General features: G+C 43.9%; 1 non-coding gene across 1 annotated transcript; it reads right to left on the bottom strand.

The window, feature by feature from the left end:
• Nucleotides 1–403: 403 nt before the first annotated feature.
• On the bottom strand, nucleotides 404–475 carry Trnac-gca (transfer RNA cysteine (anticodon GCA)). Its single transcript has one exon. It is a non-coding gene; the product is annotated as a tRNA-Cys (tRNA).
• Between the last annotated feature and the right edge of the window lie 12,025 nt (nucleotides 476–12,500).

The following is a 12,500-nucleotide window of genomic DNA, read 5'->3' as shown; positions in this document are numbered from 1 at the left end:
CAGAGCACGATTATGCCAACCTGGCCTTGGCTTAAGTTTCCAAAGCGAGCAAGCTCTTAGAGCTGACTAAAAATGTTCTTATCGTAATGAAGGAGTACTGAGCCAAGTGCAAAGGATCCTGGAAAGTGCTGAAGGTATTGTCACGCCTAGATGACTGCTTCGTGAAGTTGCTGTAGATATTTGTTTTCAAAAATGGAAAATCAACTGATCTTTCACCCACGAAGACCTGCTGAGGCCTAGTAATACATTAGGAAGAGTGATAGGGACTGGCCAAGAATCCAACCCGACTAACCTGCGTGAGAGAACCGCTTTCTGCCATTAAACATTCTGTTGTAGCTGGAACGTCGTAAATAGGAGGATAGACCTTAGGGACGAGAAAAGAACATTCAACTAAGACTGTTAAAGGGGGCAATTGGATTTGAACCGGTGACCTCTCGATCTGCAGTCGAATGCTCTACCACTGAGCTATGCCCCCAGTTGACGCTAAAGAAACGATTTCTGACGTGATTGCAACCACGTTATCTCTGCTAAAGTGAAAGAAGTAGAATAACTTTACGTTCTCGTTTGGCGATCGGATTTCATGATTTAAACGGGTAACCGTTGTTGCGATCTCTTGGGACCAGAAACATAAAGAAGCGATTTCGACTTTCAAATTCATTGTCCTGCAAAGAATGACCACAGATGCTGTTGGAGATTGTGAGAAACTTTTTAAGGCTTCTATCTTAGGTCATGGTTAATCTTTTACCCAATTATAAATCGGTTTACCTCAGTAAGTAAGAGACACAGCAAAGTTATAGTTTAAGAAAAACACGAACAAGAAAGAGATGTTATTTCTGACCTATCAGCCTGCGAAGAAGGCAGAAATAAATATTTCGACGGCACGAGATACAACAGGGCCTTCAAAACTCGTCACATTTGTTGGAACACCCATCCCCGTTTCCCCCTTCATCCAATGTTGATTTCCACAACTACTAGAAGTCGCCCGAAAAATTCTCACACAACATTGAATTGGGGGAAGGGGGATGTGGTATAAGCTTCGATCTTGTAACACGATGATTCTGACCATTTGCTAAGTGTTCCAACTAAATATGTCTAGTATTGTAGGTATCTGAACATTTACGCACGCATGCTTTGACGGAATGTTTGAAGACGAGACGAGAAAAATATGCAGTACCTCCAGACGTGGCGCTGGAGCGTCGTACCAAACGAGTCATCCCGGGATTTCGGCCCGTGCGATCGCCTTTGGACGCAGTTGGCCCTTCGCTGCTTTCTGCTACCGACCTCGCCTCCCGGTACGGCATGGAGGGAGGGATATGTCGGCCCCTAAACAATATGAGACAAATCCCACGCCTACTCACAGCTCCAAACCTCCCTTGTCATTACAATTTAACGTAAGATTTCGATGCCGTATATATTCAAGAGAAAAGTCATTTTATCTGTCATATGGTAAGCACTGGAGTCGCAGATTACAAAGTGCACGCATGCGCCCTGCCGAAGGTAACATGCATGCATAAAACTTTATATCATCTCGAATTTCTGAATAACATCTTCGACACATTACAGCTAACATACATAATATATACAGATACATAACTAAATATTAAATAATATTTAAAGATATATTAATCAAAAGGAAAAGCCGCTGTACAAAATCCGGCCCTGGATTAGTTTAAAACCAGTAAACTCAGTGGTACGGGAAAAATCAGGTAGCGCATTTCGCAACGTACTTAGTTAATACGTAAGAAAAAGAACTAAGACCATAACTGGTTGTTATAGTTTTATTGAGGGACAGAATGTAAGTTCCACGAAGATCATGCATAAGAAGAGAACGGGAGAGAAAACGTATTTTTCCTATGGACAAGCCTTTTCTTTCTTTAACTACTTTTATACAATAATATGAGGAAATTTTGAATGCGCTTATTGCATAGAGATGTAGAGTTTGACTTAAGTGGTACATAAGAGGACAGGTAATCGCAAATATAAATCTCGTTACTCTCTTATTTACATTATACCGTTTCTTTGACAAGAAATTACTAAAGGCCAGGCCGAATTTCCTATGAGTGTGGAGCCACCCAGTCCTACAGGCAAAATACAGCATCGATTGAAGTTTTTAGCTTTCAAAACTTGCTCAAATTGTATGGGTAGGTCCTCGAATTCGTCCACAGAAAGGCCAGAGAGATGACTTCACTGGTGCTGTGAACCGCCATGTTTACAACAGAGCGATTTAGGCGTTCCACTCTGCATGAAATCATCTCTCACCTCTGTCTCGACAAGACCAGACACGCACGGTTCTTACGTTACGTTTATGCCCCTGTAGAATCAACGGAAATCTCAACTCCTTGTCAAAGTTAACCAGCATCTTAATATTTTTGGTAGGCTAAAATACTCGTCACATTTGTTGGAACACCCATCGCCGTTTCCCCCTTCCTGAATGGGGGAAGGGGGATGTGGTATAAGCTACGATCTTGTAACACGATGATTCTGACCATTCGCTGAGTGTTCCAACTAAATATGTCTAGTATTGTCTGAGTGTTGGTGTGCGTTGGTATGAAGCCGTGCGATGCAATATACGCAGTGCAATATTCCAACAGTTCCAAACTCGTGTGATAAGTACATTTTATCCTCTGAACACTTTAATAGGCTCTATTCCTAGACGGACTGACAAGATTATGAAGTGCAACGGTCAGCGTTGATTGACATATTTTATATATCAAGGAGTCAGAATAGCTATGCAAATATATTACGGCCCCTTAAGACGTTTCTTTCTGCGATAGGACTGACTAAATCAGTTGCAGCAAAAGAACAGTTCATCGGCAATGGTTGGTGCTCTGCTTTTGAAAAACTCAGGCTGAAACCCTGAAAATATAAAGCTAATGAAAACGACACCTGTTATTAATTAACGAAAAACGACAAGTCTGTAATTTCCCTGTTAAAGTGCAAAACGAGTCCATTGTTTGTCATACCCGACTTTTGACCACATCACTGTTTACCCTCGGTAATTAGGTTAGTTTATGTATGCACAATGGTGAAATAAATCAATGAATGCTTTCCAAATTCTGCCCCTCTAATGCTTGTTATAAGGAAGAAATGTGTAGGCTTGAAAATATGACAACGTAATTAGACTTTTGCAATCACTGGTCTGTGATAACATGGTTTCGAATCGTGAATCTAAACGGTTCACCATGGTGAACCGTCGGTGAGCTGAAGGATAAACAGTTCATTTCTTTAAACAAACGATTCACCATGGTGAACCGTGCCGCAATAGCAGGAAATGTTACGGGATTTTTTTGATTTGACATTTACAAACTAGTTTAGATTACAACCTCGGGACAGGATGGTTCTTATGCCCGGAAAACTCTTTCCCCCTTACATATCGAGTTAAAGTATCTGGTGAATCGCACGGTGAATCGTTGACAATCACTTCTCAATTACAATTTGCATACATTAAGTCCATTTTAATTCAATCACCCTGTAAATTCTTCTTGAGTTGGTACAAGCTCCACATCGGCACCACTCGATATATTATTAACCGAACCTCACAAGACGTCAGCGACCCCACCTCTCTAGCTTTATTCCCTTCGCTAACCGTTGTCACGCCTTCAAATGCCAACATCAGTACCAGTGCAAGGAAGATCGCCCTTATCTCGCTCGATTCTCGTCTCGATAATAATTAAAGCCCCCGATGTCATGTGTTCGCTACGTTAATCAAAGTGCACAGTGTCAATTACTTAACATGGAAATGCGGTACACAGCATATTGAAGATGTTCCTTTACACACCACATAGTATTTATAATTATTTGGCCTTCTAAAAACTCTCCAACACATATTCCTTGATTATCATCATGTTCAGACCAACTGCCCACCTTTTTAAATACAAAGCATGCGAAGAGACATTCCGTTTATCTTAGTAGCAAGTTTACTTCTTTTCTCAAAGAGACTTAACTTCTGATCTACACCTCTACAGATTTGCCAATTTCCTTGAAGCAAATACAATATTGTTGGTTCTAGGCCGGGTGCACCATGGTTAGCCATATCCGGGATATATAAAGCTGCGTATAACACGTGTACGTCATCAAGGCTTCTGAACCAACCTCTCCTTGGTTTTTTCTTTAATTTTTGTTTTTTGCTTTTGTTTTATGTCCACCTTAGGAGCAGGCTATTCTCTATTACATTGGAAAGCTACGTAGGAAGGGCTTTGAGCTTGGGCCTTGGTTCCTTCCCAGATTTCCTGTTCATTTTTCCCCGCAGGGGTTTTTTCTGGCAGGTTTTTTCTGGCCTCCGTTCAAACCGCATTTGCTTTCTTAGCGGTTGCTCAGATTAGCTAAGATTTTTAAGAGTTTTGTTCGTTTTCTTCTTGTATTTTTGTACTCTAGGTTTATGTTGTAGGTTATTAATTGTGCTTCGGAGTTGATGATCCCCAGCTTAACTGGCAGCCTGACTGGCAAAAAGCTTGAGAGCTTATATGGGGATGTAGGCCAAGATGGCCTGTTTATATTTCAGTTATTCCTTAATGTAACGTCGGAGTTAATCATCCCCAGCCTAACTGGCAGCCTAACTGGCACAAAGCTTGCTATGAGAGCTTATTTGGCGAAGTAGGCCTAGATTGCCTGTTTCTCAAGCTTATAGTCACATGTAATAACGGGGCTGATGTCCCCCAGCCTTACCGGTACTAAGACTGGTTGCTTATCGGAGAAGAAGGCCATATATTTCGTTTATTGATTAAAGTGTCGTGGCTCGCGTGGAGATAGCTTTATCCTTGGTTGCTTTTCAAGGATTTGTCTTGTAAATCGTAAATTGTTTGTGTTATATAGTGCGCGGGGTGGTTCTCGCCAAGCCCTTCCATAATAAACTTATTTGGGGTGTTAGGCATTTCTTTACCCTTGTTTTCGTACCCTAGCCTTTTCTGGTAGCTAACTGGCAATTGGCCTACATGCCTTGTTGGGTACGTTAGTGAACGATTTTCAGTTTTTTCCCGGCGTTTAGACTCTGCGGTCCTTCAGTGTTCCCTGTCCCAGTTATTCGTTGATCAGAGTTTTATTTAGTTTCCCCAGCCTAACTGGCGGCTTTACTGGCAGTCTAAATGACACTAAGCCTGCTTGCTTAAATGCCGGGGGGATTCAGGTCGATATCGACCAGATGTAGCAGTTCTTTCAAGTTCTTTTGGTAAAAGCTAGTTTATTTACGAGTGTTGTGCACTAGTTATTTACCTACTGCTGTATTTCATACGTACTTTTAACGTTGGTTCTCGCCAAGCCGTCCCAAAATAAACTTATTTGCCTTTACATTTTGTCTGTTGATGTTGTGTAGTGGAGTCTAAATATACGATTTAGTGGCAGAAGGATGATTGGTTTTCCGACGGGGATCTCTTCCGTTGTTGAAATTAAAGATGAGCAGTGGTTGGAGGAAATAGGAAAAAAGAATAAGTCGGTGTGCACTGGCCGGGAATCGAACCCGGGTTCTACCACTGAACCACCAGTGCTTGTTTGATAAATTGCAAGCTGACAATACAATCAGCGAAACTGGATGACGAAGGTTTCTGTCATTGCAGAGCACGATTATGCCAACCTTGGCTTAAGTTTCCAAAGCGAGCGAGCTCTTAGAGCTGACTAAAAATGTTCTTATCGTAATGAAGGAGTACTGAGCCAAGTGCAAAGGATCCTGGAAAGTGCTGAAGGTATTGTCACGCCTGGATGTCTGCTTCGTGAAGTTGCTGTAGATATTTGTTTTCAAAAATGGAAAATCAACTGGTCCACCAAGACCTGCTGAGGCCTTAGCACTGAATAATACATTAGAAAGAGTGTTACGGACTGGCCAAGAATCCAATCCAACATTTTAAGAGTGATGTGAGAAAAAGCTTAGAAAGTTTCCTAAAGTTTTCAATGCTTTCTCTGGTAAAGACCAAGCACACTCTTGCTTTAGTTTTACGAATAAACCGAAAGATCGTTCGGCGGAAGAAAACTTAAGAGGCATGGCTTAAACTATTGAGTACAAGGAGTGTGATTTCTCATAATTTTGAGAGAGCAAACGATGCTGGGAATACAATTCGATGATATTGGCGATTTGACGACAGGCTGAAAAAAACCCCGTACAGTGACATCCACCATTGCTGTGGCATAATTGTTAACGGGAAAAAGAATAGTTACAAGGGCAGGATTTTTCTGTAATCTTTACACTCAACAATTTGCAAGAACTCTTTCAACAACAAATGGAGTTCCAACGGGCATACGTACCGTTGTTGCGATCTCTTGGGACCAGAAACATAAAGAAGCTATTTTGACTTTGAAAATCATTGTCCTGCAAAGAACGACCACAGATGCTGTTGGAGAATTTGAGAAACTTTTTAAAGTTTTGATCTTAGGTCATGGTTAAGGTTTTACCCAGTTATAAATCGCTTTACTTTAGTAAGTAAGAGACACAGGAAAGTTACAGTTTAACAAAAACACGAACAAGAAAGAGATACTATTTTATGGCAGAAGGATGATTGGTTTTCCGACGGGGATCTCTTCCGTTGTTGAAATTAAAGATCTGCAGAGGTTGGAGAAAATGGGAAGGAAGAAGAAGTTGTCCGGGAATCGGCCGAGTGATTGATTGATAAAATGCAAGCTGACAATACAATTGCCATGGTCTGTGGGCTTTCACTACGCACTTGGTGGGATGTTTCGCGATCCCTTGGGTCTCGCAAAACTGCGAGGAGGGAACAGGAGAAAACTAAAATTAAAACAAGGTACTTCACACCCCTTCCCACAAACCTGCAACACAGCATAAAAGAAGCAATAACAGGGTTTAAATAAAATATATATAATTAAGCGAAAATGACCTAAGGAACTTATGAATATACAATTGCAGGATTTAAAACAAGGAAAACGAACTAACCAAAAAGAGTGAAACTTGCGTAATAGACCTTAATATACTTAACTAAATGAATAATTATCTATTTTCCAACAACAATTCCACAAAGGAGGTGCTACCTTTTGAAGTAAGGCCTCTTGGTTGGAAGACGCGTTTTTAGAAGTTTACTTGATTACAAGGCTTCAGAAGATTTTTTCTTTTTTATAACCAAACTTGTGAGGTGTTATGACGTTCATGAATTCTCGTATTAATTTTAAATAAGGAGAAAAAGCAAAGTTAAACTTGAGTTTCAGTAAAAGTTGTTCAAAGCACGCGCTGCGGCATTTCGTAAAGTAGTTCTTTTTCTTTCAATTGATATAATTACTATAAAGCAAAATAATGAACAGTTTAATTTTGACCAATAAACGTCGCTCCCTCGAAAGGTATTTAAAGTGTCCCTCGCAAGAGTGAATATAGTGAACCAAAGAGATGGGCATATGACAAGGAAGAACAGGAGAGAATTCTACATGCCTGTCACTCAGACAAACTTGCAGGACACTTCGGTCGTTACAAGACTCGAGAAAAGGTTCGTTACAATTTACGTTCATATGCAATCTTAATTTAGTATGGTCTATTGACTTAATATGGATTTAACGATATCAATTTGCCTTTAACTTTCATTTTTTGAATCAAGAGAACGCTTATTTTCAGGGGGGTTCAAATCCGCTAACGCATCTGAACCAGGGGTCCAAATCCGCGGGGGTTCCAAACCCCTGCACGAAAAGACCCTCTCGTGCACTCACACGGACGCAAAGCAGGCACTGACTGACACCTGGAGCTCAAGAAGGCCGTGGAACAGGGTTACGTCATCATCAAGATCCAAGAGGTAAGTTCGTTTCTCACCGTTCCAACCTACGATCTTTCCTTGTCTCATAACTGTCTGTCCCGTTTCAGGTGGCCCACTTTGAGCATAGCCAACGAGGACTCTTTACGTCGTACATCGATCGTTGGCTCAAACTCAAGAAGACAGTGATTGGCCTGGCGGTGTCACAGCGGATTTGTCGATTTCCTGTTCCACACACGTGCGACAGAGCGCAAAGGTGAGCTTACCGACGCATTGGTAAGGCAACACTGGATGAAAGAGTCGAGTCGGTGGTAGCACGGTACATTTCACCAAACCGAAAAAATTGGAGATGTCCGTTGTGTCCGGGTTGTAGATAAACTCAGGATATCCGACCGGGTAAACACCATACTTGTTCACCCACGGATACAGGGTCCTGTAGTCGATGTAGAGGATGCGCTAACTGTCCTGGATCTCGTAAAAGGGGTGAGCCGCATTGGTTTATCTCCGGAAGAAAGCATCGCGCGGGGTAATGGGTGGTTCGAGGGTTAGGGCGTCCACAAAAGCTTTGATTTGGGCGTCCTCCTTTTTGCGTCATGTCCACTCACAGCCCCGGATAGGCACGACATGCACTCCGCGATCGCATATGGCTTGAACTCGTTTCAGCGTGTCCCGATAGACATCGTCCATACAACGATCGTCGTCACGACGATTCGGGAAACAAGAAGGGCAACCGTGCCAAAAACTGCCCAAGTATACGTAAGCTGTGAGAGTGGTTTCGTCGTAGCAGTCCACATACCATCGGGTGCCAGGGATCTGATATTCGCCCTGGATGGCAGGATCGTTCAACAAGAGTTCGACAACCCCCCGTAAACCGTTAGCTAAAGCTGGCTGATATTTTGATGATAGGTGTCCAAGGGTACGTGTTGTTGTTTACAGGCCCAATAGATCGGTTCATTCACACCCATGGTGTTGGACTGTCGTTAGATCAGTGGGTCCAGTCTAAATTCGAAACGTCCACTGCCTTCTTGTTCGGCCGAAGCCGTGGTGTGGTGATCACGGGCAAAGACATCCCGTTCTTGCTGTTGAGCTCGACGTAGTTCTTCTGGCGTGGATGCTAAGAGTTCACGCGTCACCTACGTGCTGGAGGGTTCGGCAACGCCGCCTAGAGTTCATGGTCCTCCGTAGCTGCAGGAAGGAGTATCGGGGTTAAGAGTTCATCAGAGACCTCAGAAAAAGCAGCCAAGAGGTCACCATAATCCATGTCCTCTTCAAAATAGTGTTCAGGATCCATCCTCCACGATCTGTCTGGAACGCTCAAATGAAGAGAACCGTTCACTCCTAGCTTTTAAAGGCAGACCTTCGCAGGGGGTAGAAAAACACACACCTTGGATGACTTCCCAGCACGTGGACGAGAATGTGCTCATGGGTATTTATGGCCTGATCTAAAGAGGTCAGGTGACTTGATGGGGATAAGAAGGTACCCCTCCCAAGAGTTCTTTGATAAAAAGGCCTTTAGAACCCAACCCGCTCGAGGGTCCTCAACTTGACTCACTCTGCAGCTGTTGAGAACAGATGGCGACCTCTTCTTATGTACTCGACGAAGACTCTGAGGGATATGAGACGGATGATGACCCGTGGGCTCCACTAACCCCTCAAGACCGCTATTGTGATGAGGATTCGGTAGAGTGGTTGAATGCGATGAAACCCGTGACAAAAGTTCAAGTCGTTGAGTTCACAGATCAGGATAATGAAGGCAGCCCCTCGTGTGCCATCAAGTTTAGGAAGCTTAAAGATCATCCTTTCCCAGATACTGAAGATATTAAAAGAGAAGTGAAACGTCGCGTTTTCCGCATGATCAAGAAAGTGAAGGAATATCCAAAATGTATGGAGTGAGAGTACACGCTTTTCATGCTGCATCCTGTTTCCCACGATGGTGAGATCATGACCCGTGTCGGAGGCAAACATCGTTTTGATATGGAAGAACTCAAAGAAGCCCTCCCCGACATGATATCTCAAATTTCAATCGAGGATTGGTCGCGTTTTGAGCTGATGCTTGTCTCCTTCAATGAAGTCATCCCTTGTTGTTGTTGTTGTTAAAAATCAAGAAGGAACACACACTTTTGTCAATATCAACGTTTAAGGCTTGCATGATTCTCTTGACGATGGCTTCGGTCCAGGTTTTCTTTCCCGGGAGATTACTGATGGCCTTGACCATTTTGGTATTGGCTTTCCTCTTATCTTGTAAATTCTTGGCCTGGGAATAATCGATGTCATGTTGTTTGGCAATCTTGTCCAACCGATGGATGCCCGGATCGCCACGCTTGAGTCGTTTCTTTAAATGCGTGCCCGGTCCCTTGTACTGATACCCCAGCAATAAAATTCGATGCCTGTCTTCTCCAACATCCTTTGTAATTCAAATTTGCTCCCTTTCTAGCGTCTTCAACGGGTCTTGGGAGGGATGACCTGCCTTCGGGGTTTTGCTTTTTCGGGCTGCGCTTTGAAGTCCTGCCCATCAAGACACCTCCGGAGTTTGGTATCAAAATCCATCCAACTTGCTGGGCGTCGTAAGTCATCCGTTTCGGTTGGACGACCTCGGTTCTTAAGGAATTTCCTCTTGGCAGATCGGGTGGTCGCTTCCGTCATCTCCGGCACACTCTTCCACATCATGGGATCTTTGGGAAAAGCCAGGCCGTTCCATTCAGTCGATGGGAGTGTCTTGAGAGCTGCTTTCTTCCATTCGGTCGATGAGGGCGGGGTCGTTGTTTTGGGGGTGGTCCTCTTCTCGTTCTTTTTTTTGGGGGACAGGCGTCCCCGTCTTTTTAGGGGTCGCAAAACGAAGACGTTTTTTAGCTTTAGGAGTTGCTGGATCGGCTGGTGTGGCTAGAGGACCCTCCACCTTGGTGGCTTCTGCCGGTCGTTTCTTCTTCTTCACCAGTTACGTCAACAAGGTCTGTTACGGGCCTTGCGTGAACGCTTCCCCTTCAACATCGTCGTCGTCCGCTGCAACCCTGCGATCACCAGGACCTCCGAATCCTACCGGACGTCGAACGGCTTTGGTCCATTTACGCACTTCTCGCGACAAAGGTTTGACCAACACTTGTTTCAGGGCCGGACGGATGTCGTCCGATAGGAGAAGGGTGGCTTTTTTGGCAGCCAGACGGGCAGCTTTGGTCACTTGAAAATTATCCGTCAAACGTTCCTTGAACACTTGCTCCAATTGACTTAGCCGTTTCGGATCCAGCAACACACGTTTTTGAAACCCGGGAATGATCGTGTCTCAACATTCGTACGATGCCTCGTTTTTATAGTAGAAGGTTTGCTTCTCTTGACGTTCTCGTTCCAGATGTCCTTCCAATTGGCGTACTTGATTTTTCAAATCACCCATCCTTTGTTCGAGTTGACTTGGATCTTGATTCCGTTCTTGAATTTGATCGGTCAATTGACGTATTATCTCGCATCGTTCGTGTTCGCAATGTCGTAGGTGTCGGATCTGATCTTTCATGGCACAAATCGAACGAGGACCGTACGTCCACGTATCACACCATCCATCGTCCATGTTGAAGATGATCTCGGACACAGTGATGATAGGCCGTGTGCAATCCTTGCCAGAACTTGGTTCGATGACAATGACGTGTCATGATCCTTCGTCGTGCTTTTATCCCATTTTTGTGGAGACGACTCATGCCTTGCAACGCACATTGATCGGCTAGAGTAGCTGTGAATGTTACGTCGCGTGTACCTCGACAGAGGAACCCGTCGTTTCAACACCTTGTCAGCCAGTTTACTGAGGGCATCGATCATTTGTCCAACCACATCATGTATCATAAAGGATCTGTCAAGAATCCCCTTTTCTGTGGTCAGGTCTTGAAGGAAATACCCCAAGTAGAGGATTTCACATCGAATACGCCACGGAACGGTCCTCATCGTCGTCACACACAATGTTCGCACGCCATTTTCAAATCTTGCAAGAGACCACAACCCTGTTGAGCCATCATGATCTGACGGCGCGAACCGCCACCGCGTGCCCGACGGTTCCGCCCCCGACGCCAACGATGGCTGCCTTCGCTGCAGCTGCTGGGAGGAGACGGATGTAGCGGTTTCTGACGCGGTTGTTTCTGTGCCACGGTCGCCTGGGTCGTGGAAGGACCAATGGCTGTAAATCTTGATTGGAAATAATATAATCGGGTTTAATCTGGGCTTTTTGTTCGGGAGGAATACTGCCATCCAACAAGGAAAGCATCATCATTCGCCTCGCTTATGTTTAGGTGAGTTAACCTGTGTTAGGCCTGCAATCCAATCGAAAACCAGTACCTGATCAGCGGTCAATTAGAAAGAAAAAAGCAACAGCTGACCTCGGTAAGGTCGATGACGTCATGGCTATACAACCAAAATTTCTTGCATCGAATAGGGCCGTTTACACGAGAGAAAATAAGCCGCGGCTTACATAAGACGCGAACACCCCGTATAAATGGTACAAAATCTACGTTCGCGGCTTTCTCAAGCCGCGGCTTATCTTGACCTGGGAGTTTATACTTGTATAAATGGTTCCTTTTGCTTATTATGTACGCCGCGACCAGTGTAAGTCGTGGCTTATTTTCTCTCATATAAACGGCCCTAATGTCTATTTTTTTACTGGGTTGCCAGTATGGCAATCCCAGTAAGAAAATGTAAAATATTTTTCCGTTTTTTAAGCTATTTAATTTTTTTCCGTGTCTGTAAAAGTCTCGCCTGTCACTCTCCTGTTAAGTGGTGTCTTTGTGCATAGAGTCTTCTGTGCGTATTTTGTTGGATTTGAGGGGGCTGGGGTAATGGACTTCGACAACAATC

The sequence above is a fragment of the Montipora capricornis genome, chromosome 6 (assembly GCF_036669925.1).
Source record: "Montipora capricornis isolate CH-2021 chromosome 6, ASM3666992v2, whole genome shotgun sequence".
In the NCBI taxonomy this organism is placed as follows: domain Eukaryota; kingdom Metazoa; phylum Cnidaria; class Anthozoa; order Scleractinia; family Acroporidae; genus Montipora; species Montipora capricornis.
Note: the sequence above shows the minus strand (reverse complement) of the source record. Positions and strands in the feature narration are given on the sequence as shown.